Source organism: Octopus bimaculoides, chromosome 10 (genome assembly GCF_046866305.1).
Source record: "Octopus bimaculoides isolate indiv1 chromosome 10, ASM4686630v1, whole genome shotgun sequence".
In the NCBI taxonomy this organism is placed as follows: Eukaryota; Metazoa; Mollusca; class Cephalopoda; order Octopoda; family Octopodidae; genus Octopus; species Octopus bimaculoides.
The window spans coordinates 74,044,305-74,067,469 of record NC_142937.1 but is presented as its reverse complement, the minus strand read 5'-3'; the positions used below and the strand labels follow the sequence as shown (position 1 = coordinate 74,067,469).

The 23,165-nt window shown below is 33.0% G+C and overlaps 1 protein-coding gene across 3 annotated transcripts in view; it reads left to right on the top strand.

Annotated features, from left to right (window-relative positions):
• Window positions 1-426: 426 nt before the first annotated feature.
• LOC106880698 (uncharacterized) overlaps window positions 427-23,165 on the top strand; it is a 405,084-nt gene continuing 382,345 nt past the window's right edge. Inside the window, exon 1 of one of the 3 annotated variants that reach the window (XM_052971298.2) lies at window positions 427-666. The gene's annotated coding sequence lies outside the window, so the exon portion shown is untranslated. Of the gene's footprint in view, window positions 667-3,262; window positions 3,478-23,165 lie in introns of those variants that run through there. The other 2 variants (XM_052971297.2, XM_089358805.1) reach the window with 2 other exon arrangements.

The following is a 23,165-nucleotide window of genomic DNA, read 5'->3' as shown; positions in this document are numbered from 1 at the left end:
TCGAAATATATTTTGCTTTTTAAAGCAGGTTTGCGTAATTTTTGTTTCCGTTTCGCCCTCATTACGAAGTTAGGAAGACACGAAGAAATTAGGCTAGAAGAACGGACGAATGAAAGTAGAACGAATGTGTGTGTGTGTATGTTATGTGTTGTGCGTTGCGCTGTTGTGTTGTTAAACCCCAGGTTAGCCTTGACCGAACAAACATGATTAAAGACGTTCCCATCGTGACCAATCCATCCCATCTTTTTTCTTATTTTATATATATATATCTATTTATACAGGAAATTCAAGACCACCTTATCCAACACGTTCTGTTTTTCAAGACGGTAGGGTGGGATATGATATTTGGCTGCTATTTCTAGCATGTCAAGCGACGATTTTGAGGCTCCTTCGTTGGCTCGTTACGGTACTTGCGTATATGTGCGTGTGTATGTGTGCGGATGTGTAAGAGGCTGACAAGTTGCCACTCCCATGTGGAAATGAGGGTAACAACCGCTTGAAAGGGGGTGCTTGCTGGTGGCCGATCGGTCGTTATCCTTTCCATTGCCGTGAAGTAATAATAATAGTAACAATCATAATCGACCTTTAGAAACCAACAAAAACCTACGTTGTCTTACCGGAATGTGGCGAAAATAGAAAAAGAAGAACGGGGAAATAATATATAAGGTAAACATTTCTAAATTCCTATTAAGAACAATTATGCCAACCATTATTATTATATCATTTAAATACCAGTGAAGTATTGGGGTAGATTTAATTTAATCAACTACTGCAACTCAGGCTAGAGCGCGCCTATGTAAATAGGAAATTAAAAAAGAAAAAATATTGCTATTTATTCTTATTCTTTTATTATCGTGCTTCATTCTTATTGTTATTGTTGATTTTGGCCTTCTTTTTCCAAAGAAAATCTTTCCCCATCTCAAACTGTTTGTATTTCATTCTCACACTGGTACCAATGCCTTGCGCCCTTATGGTCAATAAAATGAATTACATTTATAATTAAATTATCTATCGCGTTGATGACATGGTTTTTAAACAAGGTGGGGACAGGGTCAGCTCAGCTACCCTTGAAAAGTACGCAAAATTCCTAAAAATTTCTTGAAAAGAAAAAAATTTTAATATCGAAATATTGCGATTTTAAATGTATGAGCTTATTCTTTCTCTTTCTAAGATTAATCACGCTCTATCAGGTGTAAAATAGTCTTGTTACGGATCTAATTAATCTTGATTATTACAACTTGTTGTAATAAGGATGGTCAGTCAGTTAAATTTTTCTTGTATGGGTGGCCAATACATAACTGGTGAAAAGATGTCCTGGGTTGAAAAGCTATGAGGGCCGATATCTTTTATTTTTTTTCACTTGTTCAACGAAGACCTCATTGAATCACCCACCCCTACAACTTAACAAGAAAATAAATAAATAAATAAATAAAATCTTCATTTTTTTTTCTGTAGATAAAATTAGGGTGGAGAGGAAAGTCGTGTACTCAGATAAATGTTAAGAAAGGTGAAAGTTGCAAGATGCAAGTTATTCAACGCTCCAGTTTTAGAATTTAGTTATCAAAGGCTGGAACAGAGGGCTACCAGAATTTGGTTCCTTCTCTAAATGTTTGCTCCTGCTAATCTTTTCTATTTGGGAGATTTTTTTTAGTTACTTTTGTTGAATATTTAATTACAAAGGTTTCTGCATATCATATTGTATAACATATATATGTATATATGTATGCGTAATGTATTGTATAATATATATATATGTATATATGTGTAAAACATTGTATATCACACACATACATATATATGATATATACGCAAAGGTATGCATAAACATGCGCACGTATATATATATGCGTAATATATATATATATATATATATATATATAAATGCGCGCACATACACACATATATAGATACATATTTACACATCTATATCTACAGGTATATATATATATATATATAAATATATATATGTATATATATATATATATATATATATATATATATATATATATATATATATATATATATATATATATGTATGTATATATGTATATATATATACATACATATATATAAATATACATATATATATATGCATATATATATATATATATATATATATATATATATATATATATATATATATATATATATATATATATACATACATATATATATATATATACATATATATATATATATATATATATATATATATATATATATATATATATATATATATATATATATATATATATATATATATGCGTAGGAATGTATATGTACATAAATATATCGGGTATATGTGTCTATATTTATATAGGGATACATATGAATGTGTGTATATATGTATTCAAACTCTCATATATAGTTATAAGGATATATATGTATGTATATGCATTTGCCCACGAAACCTCCAGCAATGTAGAGTTGTGTCGAACTTTACACACACACACATATATATACATACACACACATATAGATAGAAATAATATATATACACACACATATATAAGTTATATATATCTGCATACATATATATGTACATACATATAAATGTGTGTGTGTGTAATATATATATATATATATATATATATATATATATATATATATATATATATATGCATACATTAATATATGTATGTATATGTGCATATATATATATGTATATTTTTCTATATATATACACATATATACAGACATATGTACACACACACACACACACACACAGAGTCATCCTCTGTTCCCTTTTTGGGTATGTAAATATATTAAATAAAAAGAACGAAAAAATTTCCTGTCGTGGTTGACTTTACGTTTCACTCCCTCCCGGGGGTCGATAAATTAAGTACCACCAATATATTAGAAAATTGTTTAAACAGACTCTCCACGTGTCCCCCTATGAAACTTTTTATTGTACATTCTGCAAAAGTTGAAAAGAAATTACTATTTCTATAGATAAATTTCTGGATGCAAATCTGCGATCACATTTTCGAAAAGGCATGAATGTCACAATACTTGTCCCATTTCACCCAACATCTTGGGTAAAATAGAATTATTATATTTTTTATGATTACTAATCATTGCTGGTCTCGTTGCTGTTGTCATTCCTGTTATTTTGTTGCCGTTTATTATTATTATTATTATTATTATTATTATTAGTGATATTATTTTTTAACATATATACGAAAGAATGAGAGCGAGAGAAATCTAGGTCACAAAATTAGGCCATGCTGGGTAACTCTTCATTGCTAAAAGGTACGAAACAGCTCTCATAACGCCATTTGTTTATATCTATCTATCAATCTATCTATCTATCTATCTAACTATGTGTGTGTATGGGTGTGTGTATTTATATATATATGTATATGTATATATAAATATAGATGTTTGTTATTTGTAGAGCTTTTTTTTTATTTGCGTACCTACTACATAACACATAATAATGGAGAAAGATTAATATTATTTTTGTAGCTGTTTCAGGTAAGAAATACTTTATTATTTCACTGACAAATGCTTATCAGATGTTTTGCACGAACTTTCAGCGATAATCCATCTACAAACTTGAGTTTTCTGCTCCATTTTAAGGCTATTTAAGCGGTCAGCTTTTTTTTTTCAGCTGCCGATGTCTGCTTCTCTCATAAGTAGGACAGGTCGACATAGATAAAAAACAAACAAAATATTAACGCCCGCGCGCTCGTACAGGTACACGCACGCATATGTATGTATGCACACATAGATACAGGTGTTTATGTGTATGTATATATATACACACTTGTGTATGTATATATAAACACTTGTGTATCTATATGTGTACATGTTTACACGTACAAATATATTCGTGTATACGTAAATATATATATGTATTCTATATATATATATATATATATATATAATATACTCGTACAGATATTTACATGTATACGTATATGTGTGTGTATATATATATACACGTACAGATATATACATCTGTACGTGTGTGAATATGCATTTCACACACACACACACACACACACATATATATATATATATATATATATGTGTGTGTGTGACTACACATACATGTATAGGTACACATATATCCCTACATACACACCTATATATATATATAATATATTCTATATGCATACACATGTGTATGTAAGGTATATAAAACCCATAGCCTATGCTCGAGCATATCTCATGCTCTATTTTAGTATCTTGTATATTAACACATACAACAACAATAATAACAATGAATTCAAATTTTGGCACAAGGCCAGCAGTTCCAAGAGAGGGGATTAATCGATTGCATCGACCTTAGTACTTGGTTGGTACTTATTTCATCAACCCCAAAAAGATAAACGGCAAAGGTAACCTCGGTAGAACTTGAACTCAGAACTTAAAGAACCAAAGGAAATGCCATTAAGCATTTTGGTCGGCGCGCTAACGTTTCTCCTACTTTGCCGCCGTATGTGTATATATATATATATTCTTCTTCTTCTTCTTCTTCTTCGGCATTGTAATAATAGTTTAATACAATAATAAAAATTAAAAAAATCAGCATCATTGACAAGAAAGTAAGCAAAGCTACCGGCGTGTTTAGATGGAGTCCTGTGACTGTCCGGTTCCGAATCTCCGAATTATTATTATTATTAGTTTTTTTTACGTCGCTCGCTTAATTTGATTTAATACTCTTCGATCTAAGGTATGAACGCCACAACATTTAAAATTCTTCATTTTCCAGAGGAATAGAGAGATCTGTTTTTGTACCAGATCACTACTCCACCGTCCCCGAACGCTGTGGCGTTAAGGTAATCAATCTTACCTGCATGCTTCGTTTGCGACCTGATTCTTGTTCCCAAATGTTTATTTATTTATTTATTTTTTTTCTTTTTCAGTCCCACCCAGTCCCACCTCGAATGTACATGTCCACCCTTTACTTTGGTATACCCAGGGAAACATATCATTTATCCAGCGTGTACTTTCCCTTTCTCTTTCGTTTGCTAAAATGGTTACTTTGTGGCTTCAGAAAGGATTTAGCTGCTATTTCTAGCAAATTGAGTTACGATTCCAAAGCTCCGATTTCCAGTCTTTGCTGTTTATGTCTCTCCTTTTACTTATTTATTAGTGAAAGCCATGAATATTACACATTCTCGTCTCATTTTCTACCTACTCCCCATGTACATACATCCATCCATACATACATACATACATATATGCGCGTGTCTATATATTCATTCTACTTTTGTTGAATATATGACTTACCCCTCCCCACACACGCATTTGAATGATATCGATCATTCTATATATATATATATATATATATATATACACTCACACATGCACACACGTTTATATGTATGTGTCTGTATCAAGTTTTTTTTTTTTCTCATGGAAAAAAGCGTTTTGCTTTCTCGTGTCGCAAACAAAAACCTAAAGAATTTCTTATCTTGGATTAAAAATTTATCTATCCTTTCATTTATCGGGGAATAAAGTATGCGCGCGTGCGCGAGGCCGTAATTGTAGAGAAGCCGGTGTCCGTAGGAAATGGTTAAATATATGTATACTAAGTAATACCACCACCACCACTACCACACTACCACCAGCAAACGTTACACTAGTGCTTTTACTATAACTTTTGATGACACATGGTTTATTAACGCCGCTTTAAAAGCTTGGCCTGCAACATTCCTGATTGCTAGCCACCACCACCACTTGCATTTCTATATCCCTGTAGCTGTTTTAGATGCTACGGGGATGGCGGTTGCGGGGGGACCGATGGGGGAGAAACACGTGAGTGAGATCCAACCCTCAGTTATATATATATATATATATATATATATATATATATATATATATATATATATATATATATAAATCGTTTGTAGAAATACATAAATACGGAGGAAGAAGCACACTCTAAGATGTAGAGCAGTTAATATTTTAATGGGGAGACCGGTTTATAGGGTTACCCTGGGTTACTCGCTCATAAGGGGTGGCTATCTTCAGACCCCAAATACTGCTGGCCTTTTTAAAAAGGCTTAACCCCTTATGGGCGTGAAACTCAGGGTAACCCCAGGAACTGGTCTCCCCCACTATAACACACACACACACACACACACACACACACATATATATATATATATGTATATATATATATTTCTTGTTTCAGTCATTGAACTGAGGCTGTGCTGGAGCAGCGCCCTAAAGGCATTATAGACGAACAAATTCGATCTCAGTACTTTTTTTTTTTTTGAAGTCCGGTACTTATTCTATTGTGGTCTTTTTTGCTGAACCACTAATATACGGGATTGTAAGCAAACCAACTCCGGTTGCCAAGCAGTGGTGAGAATATACATACGTACGTACGTATGTGCGCGCGCACACACACACACACGACGGGCTTCTTTCACCTTATGTCTATTAAATCCACTCACTAGGCTTTGATCTGTCCGGGGTTGATGCTGCACAATGGACTGAACTCATATATTTATTTATAGGAATTTGTTTCTTTTTAATATGAAACATTAAATTAATCTTAGTTCTTGGTTTCATTAGTTCCCGGACAGAGAAAACAAATATGATATCGATAGGAATCGAACACATTTTAATCGCATGTACTGACATGTGGTTCCCACGCGCTTGTGGTTCTGCCGACTGCCTTGTGACAGCGAAGTGTCATAAATCGTTTCACATGGGTACGATTGCTGAGCGCCACAGGATTCAGTTGTATGTATGGGTCCTCTAAAAGAGTTTGGAAATTATCTTTGCGTTTCTCATGCGTTGAGGTTGATCTGAGCTATGCAGTGGCCTCACCTGCATAGGAGACATACCATGCGTATGTGAAAGTGTCTGTATGCATCCATCTATAATGCATTCGAGTGTGCATTTAATACGTACGTGTATGTGTGTATGTAGGTAGGTAAGTAGTTACGTATATGTGTGTTATGTATATATATATATATATACATACATATTTATATTATATGTATTCTATATGTATATATGTTTATGATATGAGCGTGTGTGTGTGTGTATAATAGTTATATGTTTATAACCGTATATAAATGTGTGTACAAATATATAAACATGCATTTTTTGTGTATATATACTTATGTATATATATATAATCTTATATGTATATAATATGCATTCTATACTTGTTGATATATATAATATATATTTATATATGGTTCAAAATTGTACCCCACCCCTGAAGACAGGTGAAAGGAACAAGGTGTATTTGTTATTAGGCGCGCATTATGCTTGTATGTATATATATATATATATATATATATATATATATATATATATATTTATATTTATATATATGAACATATATGTATATATATATATGGATATATATATATGAAGAATATATATATGTATATATATATTTATATATATGAATATATATATGTATACACACACACACACACATACACACACATATATATAATCCAGATATATATATATATATATATATATATATATATATATATATATCTGGATTATATGTATACATGTGTATATGTATAGATGGTTATCTACTCTTTATGCAGAGTCTGACAGAATGAATATTTCTTGTCAGTACCTTTGCAGAAAAACCCTTTTTTGAAATTATGGTGCATGCAGTATCTGGTATGGGTCTGGACTAAACTCATTTTAAAAGGGTAAACAATACAAATTTAACCACTATTTTCAGATGCATGCACACATACCTATATATGTGTGTGTGTGTATGTGTGATCATCCAGTGTTTTAAATTTGGGTTTGTTCCCGTTAATGGGCGTGGCTGGATCTACCTCAATGCCATAGCAACTGAAGTAGGCAGGTGCAGCCCATCCCAACCTTTGGGCTGGCTGGTGCTATCATGAGGCTCCTTTTGGAGATGAATATTCTATGGGGAGCATGCCTTTGCTTACCCCCAACCTCAGTTTCTAGACATGAGTGGTCCCGAGACCAAGGCCTCTACCATGAATATATATATTTATATATATAGGGGCTGATGAGTAAATTGTCACAATTTTATATTTTTAATTTTGTGCATGCACATTGTTTGTTTATGATCAACTACACTGTATAGTAGGGTCAGTTGGTCACCACTTGTGAGAAAAACAGCACCATGATGCAATTCACTCTGCCAGAAATTTGGAAATGACATGCTGTACTATTTGGCATTCATGCCAGGAACTCCAGTACAAACAGATGGTGAACACACAGAACAACCATTGGCTTGCAGTGTCCCCAAAACATGTGCCGAGTTTAATAAAAAGCAAACATCCAGTCAACATCAAGGTGTTTGGAGTGATCACTAGTGATGGCGATGTTATGTCCTCATTCATCTTCCCACACGGCCTCAGACTCAACATGGAGGCCTACATCAAGTGCTTAGAGGAGGTAGTACTGCTCTTGGTGAAGAGGATGGCTGCAAGAAGACCCTATGTCTGGCAACAGGATGCTGCACCATGTCACACAAGCAGAACCCAGTCATGGCTATCAAGCAATTTCTGCGACCACATCACTCCTAACATCTGGCCACCTAACTCTCCAGACTGCATCACCCTTATTTATTATGCGTGGGGCGCAGTTGAGCAAGAGAGCAACAAAACTCCTTGTAACACCAAAGATAAACTGAAGGCAAGGATTATGGCAGCATTCACCAACTTAAGCAGACCACCCAGAAGAGTTGCAGGAGATTCTGAAGTTGTCTGGAGGCTGTGGTTGAAGCCAATGACAATTTTATTGAATAAATTTACTCTTCAGTATTTCAAGATATTTTTATGTAATTTTGGTAAATCAGACTGGAGCCTGGTGTTGCCATCCGGTTTCACCAGTCCTCAGTCAAATCGTCCAACCCATGCTAGCATGGAAAGCGGACGTTAAACGATGATGATGATGATATCTGTTAAAATGAGATGACAGTGTTATTTTCATTTTTGCGTAATTTAGACGACAACATATTCACCACACCCTGTATATATGTATTTATATCATCATCATCATTTAACGTCCATTGTCCATGCTGGCATGAGTTGGATAGTTTGACTGGGTTTGCATGCTGGAAGGCTGCACCAGAGTCCAGTCTGATTTGGTATGGTTTTCTACAGCTGGATACCCTTCCTAACACTAACCACTCCAAGAGTGTAATGGGTGCTTTTATAGGCCACTGGTGCAGGTGCCATTTGCGTGACACCAGGGTGTGTTTATGTGCCACCGGCATGGGTGCCAATTTGTATGATGCCGGTATCTGTCATGACTGCGATTTTTTTTACATTTATCTAAAACCCAAAAGAATCCCTCTCAACACTTGGCTTTGATGCTCCCTCACTGCTCTTGCACATATTGTCAGCTACTAAGGAATATGCTCAAGTGGTTAAGGTCAAGCAACTGACAAGCAAATTTGGTATTAAGCTGAATATTTGCTATAGTGATATTTCTGCTTTAGCAACTTAGCACTGAATCTGTCTGAAATGTAATGGAAAATAGGTCAGTTTCAAAACATTGATGTTCCAGTCACAAGAGCAAAGTTTGAAGGGAACAATAGTCATTTCCTTTGATTTCTAGATAGGAGCAAATAGGAAACAGAAGAGACAAAAAAAGAAAAAGAATTTCGTTACACAGTGTTATATGCATTTTAGTACAAACACTCTAGTGTTATATCAGTTGTCAATTAATAATATAAGTAAGATAATGAGATAAAGGGGAGAGAAACAAACATATAATACTTGAGAACTGACAGGGAAAACATGTAATTGGAAAAGTGTAGACATGTAAGGCAAAAAACAATAATCAAAGAAGTATACAATGAAGAATATGTCAGAAACTGAAAGGAATCTTACATTTCTAGTGATACCCTTTATCAGAGGGAGGAAGGAGAAGTGAAAGAAGCATTAAAAAGAAAGAAAATGTACCAGATTTAAGATATCTGTTTACATGGCAGATCTAGGGTAGAATGAAAGCTGCCAGTGGGAATGTCCATACAGTCTAGATGTCAGTGAGAATAAGAGGGAATAGAAGGACAAAGAGAGAATAAGGAGAAGATAATAAGAATAAGTTGGAAGAGAGAAAATGGGGGGTGGGAAAGAACAAGGGAAGGAGAGAGCTAGCAAGGGAGGGACAGTGGGAATGGGGTACTCACGATAGTATTTTTGTGAACATGTGTGTGTGTGTGGTGACGTGCTTATATATATAATGTTTTCATTTGTGTAGAGTTTCAGTAGTATCTACTGTGTATGAAGGAAAATGAAATGCGTGTGTGTGTGTGCTAATTGTGAACAGTCATCGTTCCTAACAATCCTTTCTACTATAGACACAAGGCCTGAAATTTGTGGGGGGAGGGAGTCAGTCGATTACATGGACCCCAGTACTGAACTGGTTCTTAATTTATCGACCCTGAAAGGATGAAAGGGAAAGTTGATCTCAGAATTTGAACTCAGAATGTAGCGACAGGTGAAATACTGCTAAGCATTTCATCCAGCATGCTAAACAATGGTGACCATTATTTACAATCCTCTACAAAAGCATATCTCAGCTGTTCATTGTTTGATAGACTGGGTGGGGGGATATAACCTTGCTTGGAAACAGCTACATTTGGCAACATGAAGTGCATCCAGCCATAGAAAGACAAATGAATCTTCAGTTTCTTGAAGCAAAGCAAATAGCAGAGAAATCAGTTGTGGAAGGTGCATTAAGGTGATGCAGAAGCAAGAGTAAAATGGAAGACAGCGTGTGTGTGTGTGATAGAGAGAGAGAGAGAGTGAATAAAGCATGATTGGGACAGCAATAGTAAGAGAGTGATAGGTATCATTGAAAGAATAGCCTGAGTGAGAAAGTGATGGCTTGCTTTACAAGAGGGTAAATGATGGAGTGAATTGTATACCAGCACATCTGATTACAGTCTCTTGTTACTCAAGCTTTCTGGTGGCATGATGCAGTGACTAATCAGAGTGAGGCAAGAGGGACAGCAGATTGAGACTAGCGGAGGCAAAATGGGTGAAGGCCTAGATGTAGACATGTCATAGAATAAGCACTTGTATAACTATGTTGTATATTTAAGGTGTTTTCTCCAAAAATTTCTTTGGATTTCTATACATTGAGCATCCGAGATTACAATTCAGCCAAAACTATTTTTCAAAAATATTGTAAATAAATTTGAAACTTTGTTTGAAATATCTATCATGGTTATGAAATATAAAAAAAATATTTTTGCACATAAATGAAAGATGTGTGCACACATTGAAATAACCAGCGTGTTAACCATCTTTTTGTGTGAACTTATAAGATGGGTTTTATAATAGGTCTTGATTTTGTTAGAAGGTAGGTTGTGTGGTAAGAAGTTTGTTTCCAAACTACATGGTTCTGAGTTCAATCCTACTGCATAGCACATTATGCAAATATCTTCTACTATAGCACTGGGCCAAATGTCTTCTACTATAGCACTGAGTGGATGCAGTAGACCGAAACTGAAAGAAGCCCATCTTTGTGTGTGTATGTGTGTGCGTATGTGTATGTGTGTGTGAATGTAAGTACATGTATGTGCTTTTGTATCTCCTTGTCTTGACATTTGCATGATAGCTGTTAATGATTGCTACAGTGATACAAGCAGTGTTAATCATTTCTGATATACTGCAAGAACATAGATAAGGGTTGGTGACAGGAAGGGTATCCAGCCATAAAAAAATCTGCCTGCAATTATAGAAAAGTGGACATTAAAATGATAAAGATGATGATGCTACTTAGCAGTGGATTTAGTTTTGAAAGGTGTGTGTGTGGATTCTGACATATTGAATTAAATTTTGGAAAGAGCAGACTTTTTTTTCAGGTGACATACACCTCAAAACAAAAAAAAAAGGTCTTTAGTTTCTTTCACCTATTTATATCAATAGATAGCTGGTTCTTGGAATTCCTACAGATACACATTATTAAATAATTAGAGACTGCATAGACATTTTGAAGTGAGAAAACACACTGCACTCCTCCAATTAAATCCACTGTGAAACACCTGAGAAGTTCATTCAATAATATCGCTGCAATAAACTGTTTATGAGAATATGTTTTCCCCGTTTGTTTTAGATGTACATACAGTTATCAGTATATATATCGATGGAAACCCTATGAATCCCTATGAATACATCTAGTTGGTAAATAGAAATCAATGTTATATTATTGCATGTCAGTATATATAGATTCAAACATATATATAGACATACATATGTATATATATGTATATATGTATATATATATATGCATGTGTATATAATATGTATATAAGTATATGTATAAAGTATATGTATGTATATGTATATATATATGTACATGTGTATATATGTATGTATGTATGTATATATATATATATATATATATATATATATATATATATATATATATGTATGTAATATATGTATATATATGTACGTGTGTATGTATATATATATATATGTATGCATGTGTGTGTATCTGTATATGAGTGGGTGCTGAAAAATTTCTGGTTTTTGGTGAAAGAAAATACAAGAGGATCAGTTAATTATGATTTTATCCAATGTATTCCCCTCTTAAATTCACACACTTATTGCACTGGTCCTTCAGTTTTTCTAAATCCTGTAAAAGAACTTGAAAGGTTGGGCCTCTAACCAGGCTTTTTGCATTACCCTTACATACAGAGAACTTTTCAGCACCCCCACCCCTCATGTACATATATACATGTGTGTGTGTGTAGGTGTAAATATACATCTCTGAAATCTTTTTCAGTACTTCTCAAATTAACAGCTATCAAAAATAGAAAATAAGATTTTTATTTCATTGTTTGTATGATGAATTTGGGCACAATATTCTAACTGGTTATGGAATGCAGAACACTCACACATGCACACACACACTCACACATGCATATAGGTACAAGAATTGCATTATTTCTAGTTCTCGATATTCATCTTCAGTTAAAGGTAGTGAACTGGTAGAATCGTTAATACAACAGGCAAAATGCTTAGTGGTGTTTCATCTCTCTTTACATTCTGAGTTCAAATTTCACCGAGGCTGAGTTTGTCCTTCATATTTTGGGGTCAATAGATTAAGTACTACTTGAAGACTGGGATCGATGTCATCAACTTATCTCCTCCCCTGAACTTACTGGCCTTGTGTCAAATTTGAAACCAATATTCATTTTCACTCAGAAGTATTTAATACAATGCATTTGACTGCATTTGATGATCTCTTGTTGCTGTTTTAGTGAAGGAGAGAGAGTTTGTGTTTGTCTCTCATTAATTGACATCCGATGTCGATTTGTTTTCAACCTTGTGACATGGTAGTTCAGTCAAGAAGGACCAATGGAAAAAGTACCAGACTTAAAAGAAAAAAGTGTTGAGGTCAATTTGATTGACTAAACTTGTCAAAGCAGTGCACCCTGGCATGGCCAGAGTCAATGGCTGAAGATTGTAAAATAGTAAAAAAAAAAAAAAAGTTCTAAACGCCATTTCCTCCTCCTCCTCTACACACTAAGCTGACCATGAGCAATTTCTGGTTAGACGTCCTACCCTTCTTGTTCCATACCTGTCTACCTGTCTATCTATCTATCTATCTATCTATCTATCTATCTATCTATCTATCTATCTATCTATTTATCTATCTATCTATCTATCTATCTACCTCTTTACATCTCTCTAATTACAAAAAAAAAAAAAGAAAACCCCAAAAACATGACATTGTTTATCTTAGTTATATATTTCTTCTGACAAGCTTTTCTATCTAAACACTTTAAGCAACCAAGTTCCCAGATGTAAGAGCGAATTTTTGTGACAAGATGTAAAAAGTTGAAATTTGTAAATACTGTGTTTACAACTAAATGTGTTTCTCTAACTTCTGGTTATATCATAACCATCTTCGGTATAATGACCATATTAGCCATCATTATTGCAATACAGATACACTAATCATAAAGTATTTTATCAGCAAAAGGTTTTATTTTTTGTCTCTTTGTTGATGTGTTAAATAATTAAGCAAAAGTTTGGAGCTATTCTCTTCAAAATGGACAGTTTCAAAAGACAAATTTATTTTGTTTAAACAGCATTTAATTCACAACTTGCAGCTGAGATAATTGTGTCATCCTGCAGGACTGCTTCATTTTCAATCAAAACTATACTAGAATGATTGTCTTGAATACATCAAAAAAATCCACAAGTTTGAATTATTTGAAAGGAAACTTAAAGAATGGATCTACCAAATATTTCTGTTTTTTATTCATTTTAAGTGGGACCCCGTTGGTTTATAATCATAATCAATATTATTTGTCAAGATAAATCTATCTACATATATTTAACTTATATGTAACCAGAAACTATTTAGCTATTCCTATTTTTTTCTTTTTTTTTGTTACTTTTAATTATCACATTTAGATGTTTTCCTCCATTATATAGTAGGCCTATATAAACCTGGAAACCCATTAAATTCATTCTCTGAGGAGCTGCAGAAGAGATCAAAGGCTGGAATAGCGAGGAAAAGCATTCCACTATATATTTTATGTACTCTGTTCGAATCTATGTGTCACAAACGGGGTCCTTTTTAGTCTATTCATGAACTCATTAGGAATGACATTTGCATGAAAACACATATATACATACAGAAACTTTCCATTATAAATTATATGTATATGTGTGTGTATCTATGTATATGTATGTATGTATATCTATCTATCTATCTATCTATCTATCTATATATATATATATATATATATATATATATATATGTATATAAGATTTTTATCTTCTTTTACTACGAGTTGTATTAGGAAAGGTAATCAGTGGAGTGCTCAGCAAAGAGATTATGGTTATGTTTGAATGCTTCAATTGGGGTCCCAATTAAGTCATATTTAGCAACGACGCATAAAGCAGAATCTGTGTTGACCTGCAATTATTAGTAGATGAAAAGCAGTTAAGGTTTGAAGTATTTTCTGAAGTTGAAGAACTGGCAAGTGTATAATGTGAACCTAGGTAATTGACTAAGTTCAGAAGAGCTAAAACACTACTGGGAACTGAGAACATCAAGCACTGTTTTCAGAAGAATAAACTACATACGATGATGTGAATGTATAAGAAGAATGGATGCGGAGAAGTAAATTAACAAATATCATAAGCAAGTGATTAGTAATAACTGAAGCAGAATTACTGCAAAAGAATCATGTAATAAGAAAGTGTGTGTGTGTGTGTGTGTGTGTGTGTGAGAAAGAGAGAGAGAGAGAGAGAGAGAGAGAATATGTGTGTGTGTGTGTGTAAGAAAGAGAGAAAGAGACCATATGTCACAGGTATTCAACTCTGTTCAGTATGGGGAAAACAAATGTAAGAAGAATGAAGATGAACATGATATTCGTACAGTAGAAATGGATTTCATTTGATTGAAAAACAACTGTCTTGATAAGTGATAGTGAGTATCTTGAAAATTCTTTATTCAAACTGTATTATGTACAGTGGAAACATGAATACTTTTGAGTAATAAAGGTTTTCCTGGATATATATATATGTTATATACTTGTGGTTTTTGTGTGACGTACGTATTTTTAATGTAACATTTCAGTTTGTTTACCTTACTATCTTCAAATGTGTACATGTATACATGGACGAGAAGCGAATTCAAGATCAGTATTATTAACTCAGGTTTTTAACCTTACAGGATCCAGTGATAATATTAATCCTTACCTCAAGCATTGCATTGTTGCTTCAGTTAACCTTCCTTGAAGAAAATCCACTTTTTTCTTCTTTCTTTCTTTCTTTTTTTTTTTTTCACCTTTTTCTTCCATCGTGGGGTAATTGGCTTCAGGAAGAGAAACCAACCATGAAACCATCTGCTCCAGTAGTGAATATGTGAACTGCTTAACTCTTGCTTGCAACGAGTAAAGTTCCATTAATAATATTACACACATTAATAATATTATACGTACGCTGTCAGGTAGAGGAAAATGCAACATTACAAGTACAAATAAAGATATTATTGCCTCAAATATGCTTTCTGGTTGGCTGCTTAGTAAATAGATGTAGCAACTAAGTTTTGTTTTTCTTATTTCTCACTTTCTTTAAGTTTGAAACGTTCTGATTTCTGCCATGTATCAAAGTTGATAGTTTTGTCTGTTTTTATACACATCACTAAACTTGATAATTCTAACCTTGGAATACTTCATCTCTGTTGCAGCGGTATTGCACATTACAGTCTACATTTAACAAAATTGGTAGGATTATAAGTAACATATTGTCATTAAGCATTGTCATTTGAATCTCTACCAAATGTAAATAATTGTTTTAATAGTTCCTCCTGAAAAATATGATGCTGCTATGCTATTCTGTATGTTCTTCTTGAGTTTGACTATATTATTCTATTAACTCTCTTATTTCCAGTCTTCCCAAAGTTATAGTAATCATAGTGGTAATTATAGCACTAATAGTGATTATGAAGACTTGATTAGGCATGAGGCTTTAGATCTTATAAGTAGAAAGAAAATGAGATTATGTGACATTCATGGCTTTTTCAAGACTATTATGCAAAAACTTAAGTATTGCTTTGCTTTGTGTTATTTTGACATCTACTACTGTGGCCTCTCCTTTGAAGTTAGTTGGCCTTGTACTACTCCAATCAGGCCCTCCCAGCTCACTTGTCTCTCATCCTCCTCTCAGTATATATATATATATATATATATATATATATATACATATATATATTATACTTACACCCTTAAGTGTCATACAAATCCCTATACGTAATGTAATCTCTCTAGAACTGTACAACTATTCAAGAGAAACATTAACCACATTGATCTCACTGTCTATTGAGTAGCCGCTTCCTCCTGACCAAAGAAAAAATAGGAGCTTTTACTCATCAGACGTAATTACATTTAACCCTTTAGTATTTAAACTGGCCATATCTAGCCAAAATAATCTAGCTGAATTATCTTCAAACTAGCCAGATCCAGCCTCTAACACTTACCCAACAATATTATTCTAAAGATAAACAATCACATTATTGAAATCTTGAAGCTACAAGGTAATTCATCACTAATTCATATCAATCTGAATAAATAAGCTTTTCATTTGACAGAGAAATCTGAACGCTAAAATGTTAAAAAGATTATTTTGATGAATTTAATTAGTCAAGTTGTTTCTTTATCAATAATTTAAAATAATAACTCGTCTGTAACATCATCTGGTTAGCACTTGATTCATTTGACATGCTTTCTCTGTGACTTTTTTTTAGCACTATAAGGCGATCCATTCATATATTGAAGTTATTTGTCAAATGAGAAGGCCTTGTTCTATGTAATCCAGTTTCATCTGAATTTTTAATCATCATTTATCTTCTGCTTGTGATTTAATTCATATTCTCAACTGCTGTCAACTTAGCTGAATAGAGTTTCTGTAAACCTTCATTCCTTTAGTTTACAGTCTCTCAAATCCCTGATTAAATTGTCTGTGGTTGCATTTCAAAATTGTTCTTCCTGTGAAACTATTAAATCTTTCTTAGCATAAGGAGATGTGTCTTCAGAATGGATGTTTATCTTTTCTATATTTCTGATATGTGGCACTAGATATCAAACAAATTTTATTAAAATCTGTTTGTTATAACTACCACATTTCAGTATGGTGTCTTGTTTTCCATATGCACATTCCTTGAGTTGGTATAAACCCAAGGAAGTGCTTACAAGTGAAAATTCACAACATAATCATTCTTATGAGATTAAGTCTTTCAAACTTCCTTTGATAGATTTCTTTCTTTAATAGAGTTCCTTTTCTTTCCCATTGTTTCACTTAGCTTTCAATTTCATATGAATATTAAAAATAAAGAATAAATTACATTTTAACATATTACAACTATGGAGAAGCTGAAGAAATATATTTGTATCCATCTCTGTCAATTCATACCATTTTTAATATTTACAGGTGACTATATCATCAACATCAATCAGTATTAAACTGTTACTTATTGAAATCATTCTACGAATTGTAATATTTTATTTTATTTTACATGTAAATTAAATCTCTTCTGGTTTTGTTTTTTGTTTAATTTTAAAACTATTTATTGATTTGTTATCAATAATGTAATTGGAAATTCAGCACTTTGTTTGAATTGTTAATTGAATAATTTTTATTTCTTGACTCATTCGGATATTGTAAATGAAAAAATAATAAACTCACAATATTTTCGTTTGTGAGACAAACAACAAACCAAAATGAAATATGCAATAATCAATTTTTTTTCCTAATCAAGGACATGCTGTAATTATATTGTCTAATGGGTGTTTCTAATGAGAAGGTATCTTTAATAAAAGTTGTTTGAACTATAACTTTAATCATTAATTTTATACCTTATAGAATTAAAGCTGATTATCTCTATACTGTTTTATTACAACGTGATGTTTCAATTTGCTCTTCACAACTTTTATGTATCAAAAAAATTTTAATTATAAGGTTTTGAAAATATTTTTGACATGAATTTGTGAAAAGTAATTTTACTTATACTTCATTAGTTTCTTAAAAAAAAAAATTCAAAGAGCTGATGCTTATCTTTAAGAGATCTATATTTACTTGCCATACATATATTAGTTAATGTCTACATATGAGGACAATGAATTTATAGAATAAGTATACTTTAACTGCAAATATCAAGTACAATGTTTGTATTAAGAGAGTAGGGTCGGAGAAACTGATCCTTACTTTCCCAAAATTTACTTTTAATTAATCATTAATTTTTAATCAAAAAGGATTCATTAAACTAATTAGTGAATAATATATATATTTTTTAAAAAATACGAACTCTTTGTGATTCACATGTACCATAAAATAGATATCTGCTGTAAAATGTAAAATTTATATGGCTGATTAAATGTTTGTTGATGTATATTTAATATACCTTTCTTTTTAATTTTGTTATATTTAACCTCATCTATTTATATGAATATTAATCATACACACACCAACCATTAATTGCATTGCTCAGGTTCAGTTTCATTTTCCATCACAGCGTTCACATAGATTATTATCAGTGTTTTTCAAAATATGGTACCTGCTAATGTGGTTTTTTGCAGTTAAGGTGGGTGAGCTGGCAGAATCATGAGTGCATCAGATATAATGCTTAATGGCAATTCTTCCAACTCTTTATGTTTTGAGTTCAAACTCTGCCATAGTCAACTTTGCCATTCCTTTTAGGTTAATAAAATAAAGTATCAGTCAAGCCCAAGGGTTGATGAAATTGACTAAACCCCTTCAGACCTTTTAACTTTAACTTTAACTTTACTTTTAACTTTTAACTTTTAACTTTTAACTTTTAACTTTACTAGAATGGTAAAAAAAAAAAAAAAGCATTATACTGGGTTTTCAAAATATATCTGATAATGTAGTTTGTTTAGTTTACTATCAAGCTTTTTGTTTCTTTTACCACTTTGAAGAATTTCTATTCAAATGAATCGACCTCAGTACTCAATTTTTTTAGTCTTTTATTTATTCTATGGATACCTTTCGCTGATCTGCTTAGTTATGGGGATGTAAACACACCAACACCTGTTGTCAAACTGTGTTGGGGACACAAAGGTACACACATACACACACTCATATATATATATATAAATGTAACTACATGTGGTTTTTTGGGGGATTAATTATATATATATATATATATATATATATATATATATAAATATTAATTATATATATATATAAATATGTACATACACATACACACAAAGAGTTTCTTTCAGTTTCTGTCTACTAAATCCACTCACAAGGCTTTGGTTGGCCTGAGGTTTGAGTAGAAGACACGTGCCAAAGATACCAAGCAGTCAGACTGAAAACAGAACCATGTGGTTGGGAAACAAGCTTCTTACCGCACAGCCATGCCTATGTCTTTTAGGTTTAAATTTCTAATTTTTGGCTGTGTGTGTAATTTTTTTTTTCTTTCTTCTTTGCTTTTTGCTGGGTTCCTTGTACTCTACCTCAACCCTTGTATTTCTCATTGTGCTGCAGGTGTAGTGATACTGAAGTTGTATTGCCAAAAGAAATGCTATTTTTTCCACTTTTAAGTCCTGAAACTGAAATGATTAAACATTGAAGTATACCATTCCCTGCATGTTTTAAATCACTTCTGACAATGTGTGTACATCATTGAAATTGCTCTACCATTGAATACAGTATTGTACACATTACAAGAATGTATAAATGATATTCTCAAATCAAATAGAGTCCCAGTTTGAACCCAGTCTTATCAACTACAAAGATCTTGGCATATTTTACAATTAAGAAATTAAAATGTTTGTGATTGTACCTCACAAGAATGATGTACAATCACAAACACATTTATTTCTTAATTGTAAAATATGCCAAAATCTTTTTGCTTGTTGAGAATGGGTTAAAACTGGGACTTTATTTGATTTGAAAATATCATTTATACATTCTAGCATTCGTGTGTGTATGCATTCTTTTCTATCTTCACAGGATCAATTATAATTAGCAATAGCAATATCATTGTCCTTTCTTCATCTGATCAGTGGTCAAATCTGTAATATATAATTTTCTATGTGTTTATTTGACCTCAGCTCATCTGAGATGTCAGGTCCGTTATGCTTCAGTATAGTTCAGTTTGTATATGCATGAATATGTTATGCATACATTGGTTTCATACATAACTGTGGTCTTCTGAAGCCTACCAATAACACTATGTCCAAGACTGGTGGGAAGAAAGGAGGAAGTTATTTTCAAATTTGAGACCTCGCCTGATTACTTACAACAGAATGGACTCTGCAGAGAACACCCAAGGGCCTGGTGATGGTGTTAAACTGAATGAAAGGTCAATGACCCAAGACCATACTAAGGCATCTGACACTAGTGTGAGAGAAGAAAGAAGATATCCTCAAACTGGAGAGCTGGTCCTAATCCTTGCAATTGGGTAAACTCTGCTAAAGGTACTCAAGAGCCATATGGTAGTGTTTAACCAGGAAGAGGATTAAATCTACTACCTTCTGATCGAGTATCAAATTGAATCAAGATTTTATTTTAAATGATCATTTCTGTTGTGATAATATTGTGTGATTGTTGAACATAGAAATCTGATGTAATCTAAATGAGAAATTTATCTACACTGTTCCAGTATTTGGCTACAGATTTAAAGCATCCATCATATCTCAGAGACTAGGTGGTTTGACCTTGTTATAGTTTTCATTACCGAGTCTCTTTTGTGAAAGATCTTTAACTGATTGGTTGCTCAATCATGCGATATTATAACAGCGAAAGACTGGTTCTGTTGTTCACTTTACAATATTCAGTGTTGTGGGTTTCTCTTTGAAAAGATTACTCGCAACATCGTTTGGTTGAAATTTGACCTGATGTCGACCAAACTGATTAAATCGATACATGTAACATCAAGACAGTTGTTTGGTAAAAAAACTGTAGATATTTTGAGTTGTGATCATGCAAATACAACAAAGAGAACAGAAAAGAATGTATGTAAAAAATTCATGTAAAATGAAATCAGTAATTCACAACTGATATAGATACACTGCAGTTTCATTCGATATGCATAATCTGGTTTTTGTTTTCTTGCATGATACTTAGAAACTTAGAATCAACACCAACATTTCTATCACACAATTGCTAATTCTTTGGCTGAAAATAATGTTAAATGACTCTCTGTGGAAAAGTTTATTGTTGTTTAGCTCCCAGTATGCTCTGATTTGGTAGACTTATGTATGATCAGATGTTCCTGCTATGACTATATCATCCTTTGTATTTTTTTTTTGTTTTTGTTGTAAAATACATTATCCTCTAAAAAAAATTTTTTTTATGACGATAGAGTGTGATTTGAGATTCGTTTAGTTTCTATTGTTAACTGATTGAGCAATCATGTAGAAACTTCCTTATTGACTTGTAGGATTGATGTTATTCTTACTATTACTATTGCTTTTATTTATATTTATATAATACTAGCAAAGGCACCTGGTGTTGCCTAGAAATGAAATTGTTCCTTATATATTGGAAGGAAAAAGAAAAATATGTTGTTTAGTAATCTATTATTCTAAATTCAGTTTATTTTTCAATTGGGAAATCAGTTCTAAATTCATAATACAAAAAGAATAATAATGATGATAAAAAAATGAAAAATTTGATCATATGCACAGTGTTGCTCTGGAAGAAGTTTAGGTTCATGTTCATTCACAAATGCAGCCAAATCTGTGATGTCATAATTTGTCTCTCTTGCTATGTCTCTTGAAGTTAAATCACTAATTTGACAGTTTGTTTTTGGTAGTCCAGAGCCAGACACTTGCAAATTTTTGCCTACCATGGCCAAAACTTAATCCTCAGTTTTAATCAGTGCTTGGTTAAAAATTGTTTCAGAGAACTGTATATTGATATCTGGGTTTGCCTGTTGAACTGCATACTTTAAGTCCTCAACCATGTCCTCACACTGTTTCATCCAAAGCTGTAGGGGACTTCCAGGTTGACATATGTTCAGTATAATTGCAAAAAGCTTACGGAGTTTCCTTGGAGAATCTGATACTGATGCTTCAGTCAATGCAAAGTCCCAATGCTCATCATTTTCTAAAGAACCTTGTTGATAGCATGCTTCCCTATAAGTTTCACACACACATGACCATTTACCCTCCTCAGTTCTTGGAATGATTTGGGACCACATCCTGCATGCAAAAAATGATTTGGGACCACATACTGCTTGACTTGGGGCGGGGGGGGGGCGCTGTAAACTCTTGCAAGAGCGTCAGCCTATTTTCTCTTGTGCCATCTATTGTGGGTAAAGGAGTTTTCTTGCATTTTCATGTACTTGACACAACTTAAAAAAGGAAGTAAGGGTAGTTTCTTTTGAAGGAAGTGCTTGTTGCAAGACTGTTTGTTTTGTAAAGATAATCCTGTGGCCATTCTCTAGATGGACACTCATATGAATGATGGCTGAGTGCCTCTCATGAATGGGAAAATTGAAGATGCACCAACACCAAAAAAGCCTCATTGGCACTGATATATCTTCCTCTGTCATTCTGTGCATCCTGTCATTTTTATTCATCTGCGGACTGCCATTCTGTATATGAGTGTATGTTGCAACATCTAAATCTTTGTTTATATATTTACAAACATACTTAATAGAGTTAACAGAGTTACAGAATTCAACATTGACTCTGGCTACCTGTACTCGTCTTTGCTTCACTGTAGAATACT